This window comes from Grammomys surdaster, unplaced genomic scaffold, assembly GCF_004785775.1.
Source record: "Grammomys surdaster isolate TR1022 unplaced genomic scaffold, NIH_TR_1.0 132, whole genome shotgun sequence".
In the NCBI taxonomy this organism is placed as follows: Eukaryota; Metazoa; Chordata; class Mammalia; order Rodentia; family Muridae; genus Grammomys; species Grammomys surdaster.
In genome coordinates, this window is record NW_021604590.1 from 6,706,035 (window position 1) to 6,715,642 (window position 9,608).

The 9,608-nt window shown below is 43.3% G+C and overlaps 1 pseudogene; it reads right to left on the reverse strand.

The window, feature by feature from the left end:
- Positions 1-925: 925 nt before the first annotated feature.
- On the reverse strand, positions 926-1,562 carry LOC114616795 (annotated as a pseudogene).
- Positions 1,563-9,608: the final 8,046 nt, after the last annotated feature.

Sequence of the window (9,608 nt, forward strand, 5' to 3'; positions counted from 1 at the left end):
TACTACAGAGTTACTTTTCTGGCTCATTAAACCAGAAGGCAAATACTGAAAAGACTGATCCTACCAGTAAGGAATGAGTCGGTAAAGAAATGCATGCAAGTCATTAATTGGTATTAGCAACTTTTGTTCACTCACTTAGTCAGCAGGTCTTAAATTGCCAACATTAGCTCCAACCATGATTCTATTTCCACATCAAGCAGATTCCATGAATAATAACCTTTTAGTACAGATTTTAACTTTCTACAAAGGAATGGTTCGCCAGAGGAACCTTTAGGCCGACTAGCTGAGCTGGACCTGCCTCTAGAGCGCTGGGACTAAAGGCGTGTGCCACCACACTAGGCCCAAGTCTTTTTATTAAGTCACACTACTACTTTGTTTAATTCCATTTTCTGAAGGTGGAGTTGGTATGGACAACATTCGGTAAATAAACTACTGTATTTACGTGATAATACATCAATTCTGATGTGGTTGCTTTTAAACTATCCAGTAAATTACAGAATCTGTTTAATCTGAAAGGTTACGGTTCCAGAAAAATGTTCACAATGAGGGAATCTCATCCACTTGTGTTTTCCTCTTCAGTTCTTTAAGTATTAGAAACAAGACAAAACAAACATGCCATTGTGTTTTATGCATACACCACATACAAACAAAGAAACCCAGGATGGTCCTTCTGTGTCCCAGTTAAAAATAAGTTCAGACTGAGTAGCGACTGTAAAATCTCCCCAGCGGTTAAGAAAAGCCATTCTTCAAAGCTGAGGAAATACAACATGGTATCAAATATTCTATTGTTAAAGGAAGCAACTAAAGAAAGCTCTTACTTGCTCAAAGCAATCAGTGCCTTTTGATGCAGAACAAAACCCAAAACTATCCCAACTACCGTCAATACTTTCAAAACCAGCATATCAAACTTGATTTTCATTAGAATGCTATTTTTTCCACACTAGTTATTTCAAAACCCAAGATCCAGACTTTATATATATATGTATAAATATATATATAAATGCAAACAATTATTGTGCTTCATCTTCAGGACAAGAATGCCAAGTCAGCCTTTCCTCATAGAAGGCAATGACAATCTGAGGACACTTCATATTTGCCTCCTTTGCCAGCACCAAGTCAGCCTCGTCTGAGTCCTTCCATTTCATGAGAAACATTAATTCTCCACTGCTGTCTGTGGCACCAATTATTCGTTCAGGATCAAGACCTCTGGCAAAGCCCCTTGGTTTGTCAGCAGCATCTCTCTTCTTCTTCGATTTGCTATCATCAGATTCACTGTCAGATAAATATTTCCTTTTTGTACCATCTTTTTCTTTACCAGTTTTTTGAGAATTAAGAAATGCTTCAATTAATTCTGGACAATCTAAATTTTCTTCTGGTTCCCAAGTATTATCAGCATCTGTGAACCCCTTCCACTTGAGGAAGTACTCGACTTTCCCATTCACTACATGGCGGTTCAGAACTTTTTCTACCACAAAGTCTTCAGGCTCTGCCTCTTCAACGTTTTTACTCTTTCCATTCTGTTTCTTTCCCATTTTTTGCAATGTAGTTTTATTGGAGGCCATTTTTAAAATTTAATCGGAGACTTGAAGAGCACTCAAGATGCTCCGTGCCACCTTCAACTCTTCTTTCTCTTCCACCCCATGCTTTGTTTTCTTGAGGGAGTGTAGCTCTGGCTGTCATGAACTCGATATGTACACCAGGCTGGCCTCAAACTCAAGATCTGTCACCTCATCTGCCTTGCCAGGGCTAGAATTAATGACCTGTGCAGCATACCCGACAGAACCGTGTTCTGCTTAGGAATCCTTTGGCTGATGGAGGACTTTGGTGCTTCAGTAAGAAAAGATTCTTGTCTGTGATGAATGTAATTGAAGTCTCAATGCAGACTGAGGTTTATCAGCAGATCACTTTGACCAATATAGCCATTTTACAAACTAGACTACCTTAATAGACAAGCTCCAGACGTCTTTCCATCCTCCAGAATCTTCAGTTTCTACAGTGTCTGAACCTTTTTTCATATATGTTCCTTTCATCTCCTTGGTTGGGCTTATTTGTAGTTTTTCTTTCAAAAAGGTTGTGAATAGGATTGTTGTCCCTGGAAAATTTGTGATTGGTTTATGAAAATATTTCTGAATGCTGTGTGTTGATTTTGTGTTCAGCCTTTTGGGGTTGGTCCCTTTAGTTTTTACTTCATCATGACCTAGCATAGAGTCACCTAGCAGCATGGGACCTCCATTGAAGGTATGTTTCTACTACATTGGCCTATAATCATGTTTGTGATTTGCTTTATTGATGATGCATTTGGAGGCTGAGGGAGATGTTAGTGCCCCCAATGTTAGGCAGGTGGGCCTGGGTTGCATAAGAAATCCAACTAGACATGAGCCAGTGAGCCAGCTTGTAAGCAGTGTTCTCAGTGGGTTCTAATTCAGGGTCTTGCCTGGACTTGCAACCCTGGATATTCATAGTGATGCCCTAAGACCTGGAAACATAAGCGAAATAAATATTTACCTCCCAAAGTTACTTTTGGTCAGGGTATCTTTATAGCATCAATGGAAAAGCTCTGTTGTGTAGATGACACCTGCAATTTCAGTGTTGTGCATCATGACACAGAGAATGTAGGTCTTTTTTGGTCACGGACCTGGAACAAAGTTAATTGGAAGAAGACACACTGCTTACCGGATGTCTGCCAGCACTTCAAGACTGAGGCCTGGGGATACAGGGTAGTGGGTAAAATACTCACAGGGCAATCCCTGTTGAGCCAGGGTCTAATCTATCCAGCTGTTTTTGGCCACATAGGTCATGATGCCTTCCCCAAGACCACACACAGTGTGTGTCCTGCACTTCTGCAGGGTTGTCAGCCCTCATGTACACTCAACCAATCCTGTACCTTCCAGAGGTAGGTACAGGACCTATGCCAGCCTTGTGAAGGTTCCTGTATCGGCAAGCTATCCTGTCTTTTTTCTGTTGTCGTGCAAGGTGTCAGGTATAGTACCTTCATAGGGCGAGTATTGACTCCTCCGATCCTGGTGACATTCCTGACCTGAATCCTCCAGGCAGGTGTGCTCTTCCAAGTGGATAATCTGACACCTAGACTGCATTTGGGCCACAAATCTCACCCTCACATAATCCCTCCCACTTCCCTCTTCCTTTCCTCCTAGTTGTAGAGGATGGAGTGATGGCAGTATCTCCTGGAACCACTCACTATCCCACCCTAGGCCACTTTACTGTTATGTTGCCTTGCACTGTAAATGGCAACCTCATTTTGAGGTTGACAGAAAGCATGGCAATAGCAGTACCATGTCCCAAGAAGGCAATGACATGGCCACGTGAGCCTTGTGTGGCTCATTTCCTTTAATGACCCTCCAAATTTCTAAAGTTGCAATCCCTTAATGATTCTATATAGGTTTAGTGTTGAGTCCTGGACCTACAAGTAAATCTGTAAAATTCCCATGTCAGACACATTTTTCCTGGATTTATTCCAGAGTTTTATCTGTACTGTTTTGAGCTGTGGGATTCTGAATTTTATAGGGGTGGATCTTCGAAATATCAGGCTCTGAGCTTTGTTCCCAACTAAACCAGTTTGAAAGGGTCAATAACCACAAAGTAGAGAATTACAGCTTTAATGTCAACTATAGGTTAATCCTATTTCCAGCCACTTGAAGGGGTAAAAAATCTTTCTTAGCCTATGTATCAAGTGGGATACCATCAGCACATGACACTTACAATGTCAGGACTTGCAAAGTTCTACCAAATGAGGAATCAGAGATGTATGTAGATGCACAGACACAAGACTCCTGAACTTGGGATCCACAGAGACACAAGTTTCACAATCATAGTCCTGGTTGCAACAACATCAGCAACAGGCTTCTTCTGTAGAGTCGAATCCTCTTCCTCTTCTAGGACTCTGAGGTAACCCTTGGACCTGAGTCTGTCAGGTTCTCTGTATCCTGGAATGCCCGATGAGACTTTGGTTCTTGCACTTTTCTCCTGTGCATAGATTTTTTCAAATTTCTAAAGATGTGACTCATCCTTACAGTGGCTAGGCTTCTTGGCTGTAGTTCATTGCTAAGCTGGGGGCATCAGCAGGGCCAAACTGTTCCTGTCAAGAGGCTGAATATGGAGAACAAAATGAAGGAGCTTGCATAAGTTGAGGGGAGAATGGTTTTCTTGCAGAAGATATGTTCCCAGTTCTCTCCCAGCAGTCTTTGCACCTAGCAGACATCCTAGCACTCCACCAATACATAACAAAACACTCATTGCTATATTTGTCCATATAACCTGAAGTCTGAGATTCTTGGCTGGAGCTCTCCTGTCAGAAGAATCAGAAGCTCTCTGAAATGTTAGCCAAGGAGACCTGCAAGAGCTGAAGGAGATGGAGACAGGGATTTGTGGGCTCTCTCTGCACGATGTCAGTCAGGCTTCTTTTGGAAACTGTTAACTTGTGCCACACTGCCTGTCCAGAGGCATTCTAGATACTCTCTGAATAGTGACAGAGTCTTTCATAGTTTGAATATGCTTGGCCAAAGGAGTGGCACTATTTGGAGGTGAGGCTGGCCTTGTTGGAGTAGGTGTGTCTCTGTGGGAGTAGGTGTGTCTCTGTGGGTGTGGGCTTTAAGACCGTCATCCTAGCTGTCTGGAAGCTACTATTCTGCTAGCAGCCTTTATATGAAGATGTAGAACTCTTGGCTCCTCCTGTTTCCTGCCTGCCTGGATGCTGCCATGTTCCTGCCTTGATGATAATGGACTGAACCTCTGAACCTGTAAGCCAGCTCCAGTGAAATCTTGTCCTTATAAGAGATGCCTTGGTCATGGTGTCTGTTCACAGCACTAAAACCCTAAGATAGGGTCCTAGCACTCACACCTTCTGGTATTGTTTCCTTCTCTTCTCCTGCATGCCTGAACTGAATGAATAACATGACATCTACAGGTTGTTCTCATCTCTACAATGGGATTAAGAATGAAAATATCCAATCAGAGATGTTCTCATGGACATATCAAAGTCTAAGCACTTGTGGGCAGTCTATGTCTGGGGAGCAGGTATAGAAGAGCTTTAAGGATGGGGCAAATGTACACAGAGAATGTTAAGATCCTGGGTACTCCCAGGGGAGAAAGAGACACAGCTACCCCTTCAGGGACCATGTGCATAGTTACAGAAAGCATCACCGGTATTGTCTATCTATATAAGGCAAATAAAGAACCCACATGTAGACCTTGCAGCTACCCTACCAAATGTTTCCTTCTGAAGGCTCAAATTCACAAGAGCTGAGGTGCACATATGAACACAACCAGGGATGAGGATGATGGTAAATTGTTCTTTCACTGTAGCAGAAAAATGTCCAAAAGTTACTTCTGATGTGTGCAATCCTGAAATTCATACACCAGAGATTACATTTTAATGTGACTGTGTCCTCTCCATTTCCCAGGCTCATGGGAGCATCATGAAGAAATGATAAGACACTCCAGACACGCCACTGTCTAGAGATGTCTTCCCAGATCTGTACCTTGCCAAATACACAGGCAGGATCCAAAAGCACCAATGGGCTTCAGAGGACTTTTTTCCTCCGTTGTGCTAATGGGGCGGCCAGGAATCCTTTTGAACACTTACCTAACTGTCAAAGGAAGTTCTCTATTCTGGGACATGAATTCCCAGAGCTGGTTGAAGGGTTTATTCATGACAATAAGTGGAGATATTCTCTGGAGGGTTCACAAACTTGGTGATACCAAAGGCAGGGCTCAAAATGGAGGCACAGAATTGTCTCCAAAACACCACCATTGAGGACAATCCTAACTCATCCACCAACCCATAGATAGGAACTTAAAACACACTGGACTGCACCTTTGACCAGAGCAAGTGTGGTCTAAGTTGAAAAGCTGTGAGAGTGTAGTGAGGAGCAAGCCAGCTAAGGATGTAGTTCCTATCCTGTGCTGTCTTCTATAGTAGAGCAGAGTATGGCTAAAGCATGTCCCCTGATTCCAGACTGTGGGTACCTGTCCTGCCTTACTCTGCTCAGGTTTCTTGAACTCAGGAAAACCCCACAACTCACTCAGCTTCTTTTGGGGGCATAAGCCAGCAGACCTCTCATTGCAACATCATCCAGGGTCTGTAATGTCCCAGAGTTGTGGGGAAGGATGGTACTGCAAATAAAAGAGCATGGTATAGGCCAAGAGGCAGCAAGCACACATGACAGAATGGGAAGCTAAAAGCCTAAAAGATGACAAGTTAGCTACAACCTAAGTATCATTCATGACATCTAGTGGTGGCAGCTGGTTTTACATGTTTGTGGGAATGACAAAGGATATTAGACTTGTCTTTCAGCCCTGGGTACACATAAAGCCTGAAAGTGGAGTCCTTTGAACTCTGCATGGCCAGGCCTGATCCTAGCCTTATGAAAAGGACAACTGAGGCTCCTCAGTACCAAATGAGTTCTCCAAAGTTTAAGCACACCCTTGAGCATCACACATTTTAAAACATACTGGGAATTTGATAGGATTTCACAGCTACCTGTTTCTCTTGAACCACCTGTGTCTCATGTCTATGAGTTTTCTTGAAAATTAGGCCCTTAAATACATCTTTTGAAGTGGTCTTTTTGGCATCTTCTTGGAAGCTGTTTTCCAATGGTAACTGCATATTACACAAGATGAGGGAGGTGGTCTACCCAGCAACCACCTGAGAAAATTGAGATAGGCTGCCAGCCAAAAGCAGCAGAGTCAGAAACCAGAAAAAAAACCATCCCCAGGAAACATGGGCCAGCTGCACCTGAGCAAATGCCAGAAAGATAGGGCAAAGCTTAGGGAGGAGATGATCTGTTGAGGTTAGGGCAGGGGCTCTTGGGCATAAGAGCAAGAGACAATGGCAGTGACACTTTTCTGAATACATCTTGTCTGTAGCATTTTAAGTTGATCTTCATGAATGATCCCATATACTAAACAGAATCATAAAAGCATGCAGAGACAATAATGAGGGCTCATGTCTTTTCAGAGACCTGAGACTGCTTGAGTTTCCTTTTACATGATACAGATACTTCCCTATGCTGCCCCCTGAGAACAGATTCCAAGAACATCAGCTATGCCAGGCATGAGCTGCACGACTGACCTCCACTTTGAGCCCTCTCCCCTCATAGCTGTTTGGAATCCCAGTGTCTTAGCATCGAAAGCTAGGTTATCTAAGATGATCATCTAACCTGCATCTAAAAGATGAGATCCACGGTGAATTTCAGTTCTGTCTCTAAGGAGAGACTGAGGAAAGACCATTTGAAGGGTGATTTGAATATTGGCTTTTGTATTTGTGGTGAACCTCTGAGTGTCTCATGTAACGAGTCATGCTAACTGCAACACCTTGACATCTTCTGGGAGGTAGGACTGTGCAGATTTGTTAGTGATCCCTAGAAGACAGAATTGGAAGTATTAAGGTGGTATACCTGGGACCCATTTCCTACTGTAGACTCTCTGTCTACCTGGTTTTCATCATGGCAGAGGAACATTACTCCTTGAACAGGTTATTTCAAGAAGATGAAGATTCCATTGAAAAGGAATGTTTCCCAGAGCATCAATGGTCTAGCTCATACTCTCTGATAAAAACCAGAGCTTGACCTTCACTCCTTTGACGCTTGCTCCACCCTCCTCACTGAGTGCACGACACTGGAACAGGCATTACCTTTGAAGAGATGTGGTATATTTAATGTGGAAGGTGGAGATGGAAGGCAGAAGACCCAGCATGAGTCAAGATCATGCAAGAAAACAAAGCCCTTCCTTTCTTGACTCCTAGCTTTTACAGAAGCAGTTATTTACACTGCCAAGAAAGGAGTAGAAAAGTCTCAACTCTGAATAAACCAAAAAGGTTTGACAGTGGAGCTAGGAACTCCCAGGCTCAGGAACCACACTGGGGTAGATAATGCTCTGAGCTTTAAGTTCATTCTCAGCACTGAGTTATGATTAGGTTTACTGTGTTGGACTTCTCACAGGTAAATAAGAGCATCTTGTGTAAGTGTTCTGGGTATCCTCATGTGGGCTTGCCCATCCTAAAGTGTTACAGACATATTGTTATAGCCACAGAAAGTTCTGGCAAAATAAAGCTAGGCAGAAAGAACAGGGGGAAATGAAATAGGATGCTAACATTCAAAAAGACTTAATGTTAGAGAACTAAGCTGAGAGGTTGAGTATACACCAAACAAACAAACAAACAAAACCCCCCAAAACCAACCAAGGCAAATCTGTGGGACAGATAAGATCCGATTGTCCTGACTGGCATCCAAGGAAGGAGAATAGCACCTGTGTGTGTCAAGGCCATGGCTCCCACTTCCCAGACAAGTCAGGTACTTCTCCTGCATGTACTGACACTGCCTCAGATCCTTCAGGTTCTTCACCTACAAAAGCTTTTCCTAGAAGAGCCAAGAGTTCAATCCCTGGGTCCTTCAACATGATTTGATTAATGACTCAATAGAATTATCTTCTGACCTCCACAAGCTACACAGAATATATACATGCTGCACCCCTTTCTTCCCCAGAGGAGAGGAGAGGAAAGGAGGGAGAGGAGAGGAGAGGAGAGGAGAGGAGAGGAGAGGAGAGGAGAGGAGAGGAGAGGAGAGGAGAGGAGAGAGAGACATAAAGACAGAGACAGAGAGACAGATACAAAGATACTGAGACAAAGAAAGGCAGAGACAAAGAAAACAGAAGAGAGTCAGAAACAGATACAGAGACAGAGACAAAGCTAGAGTAACAGAGAGATATAGAAACAGAGAAATAGAAGAGATAGACACAGAGGTTAGAGGAGACAGCGAATATGTAAGTGAGTAAATATGTAAATAATTTAAAATGCTTTCCAAAGTTACATGCTCTCAGAGCCATACCCACAGTGAAAATTAGGGTAAAGTGTGTAAGCCTCATACACATACCTAATAGCACTGAATTGGACCTACTCAAGGAATTGCAGGCTAGCAGAAGAAAATGGCATGAAGGGTTGACCAGTCTCTAACCTATCACGGAGGGAGGGGCTGTCCGAGACCTTGAAAGTCCCTCCACTAATGACCTTCTAGGAAGTACCAGTCATATTGAGAGGCAAGCCTGTGGTGATACTGTCCTTGTTTTTCTGGTGCCACCATTCCATTGAGAGAAAATTAGTGAGCAGCATTCTTCCTGAAGCATGGATGAAGAGCAAGGGAAGAAGGCTGGATATCCAGATTCCTCACACTTAAGGAATAACCAGTGGACACGAACCACCAGAACACCTGTCACCGTATTCACCATTACTTTGGGACTCCGGATGTTTGGGAGTGTATTCTCTCTCAGGAAGAATTCTAGTATTGGCAGACAGCATGTTTCACAGTGATTCATACCTTAGAGGTTCCCTGTCAAACTGGGTGACCTTCAAGAGGTCAGGATATATGCACACCCTGTGCCTCCCCTCCCTTCTAAAATTCTCCTCTCAGCAGGATCCTGGCACTGGCAGACAGCATGTTTCACAGTGATTCAAACTTCAGAGGTTTCCTCTCAAACTGTGTGACTTTCAAGTTGTCAGCATATATGCATCTTCTAGGCCTCCCCCCACCTCCTTTCCCAAATGGAGAAGCCCATGCATGCTATTTTTCTCATTTGAGCCCTGATGTCCAGGGAGA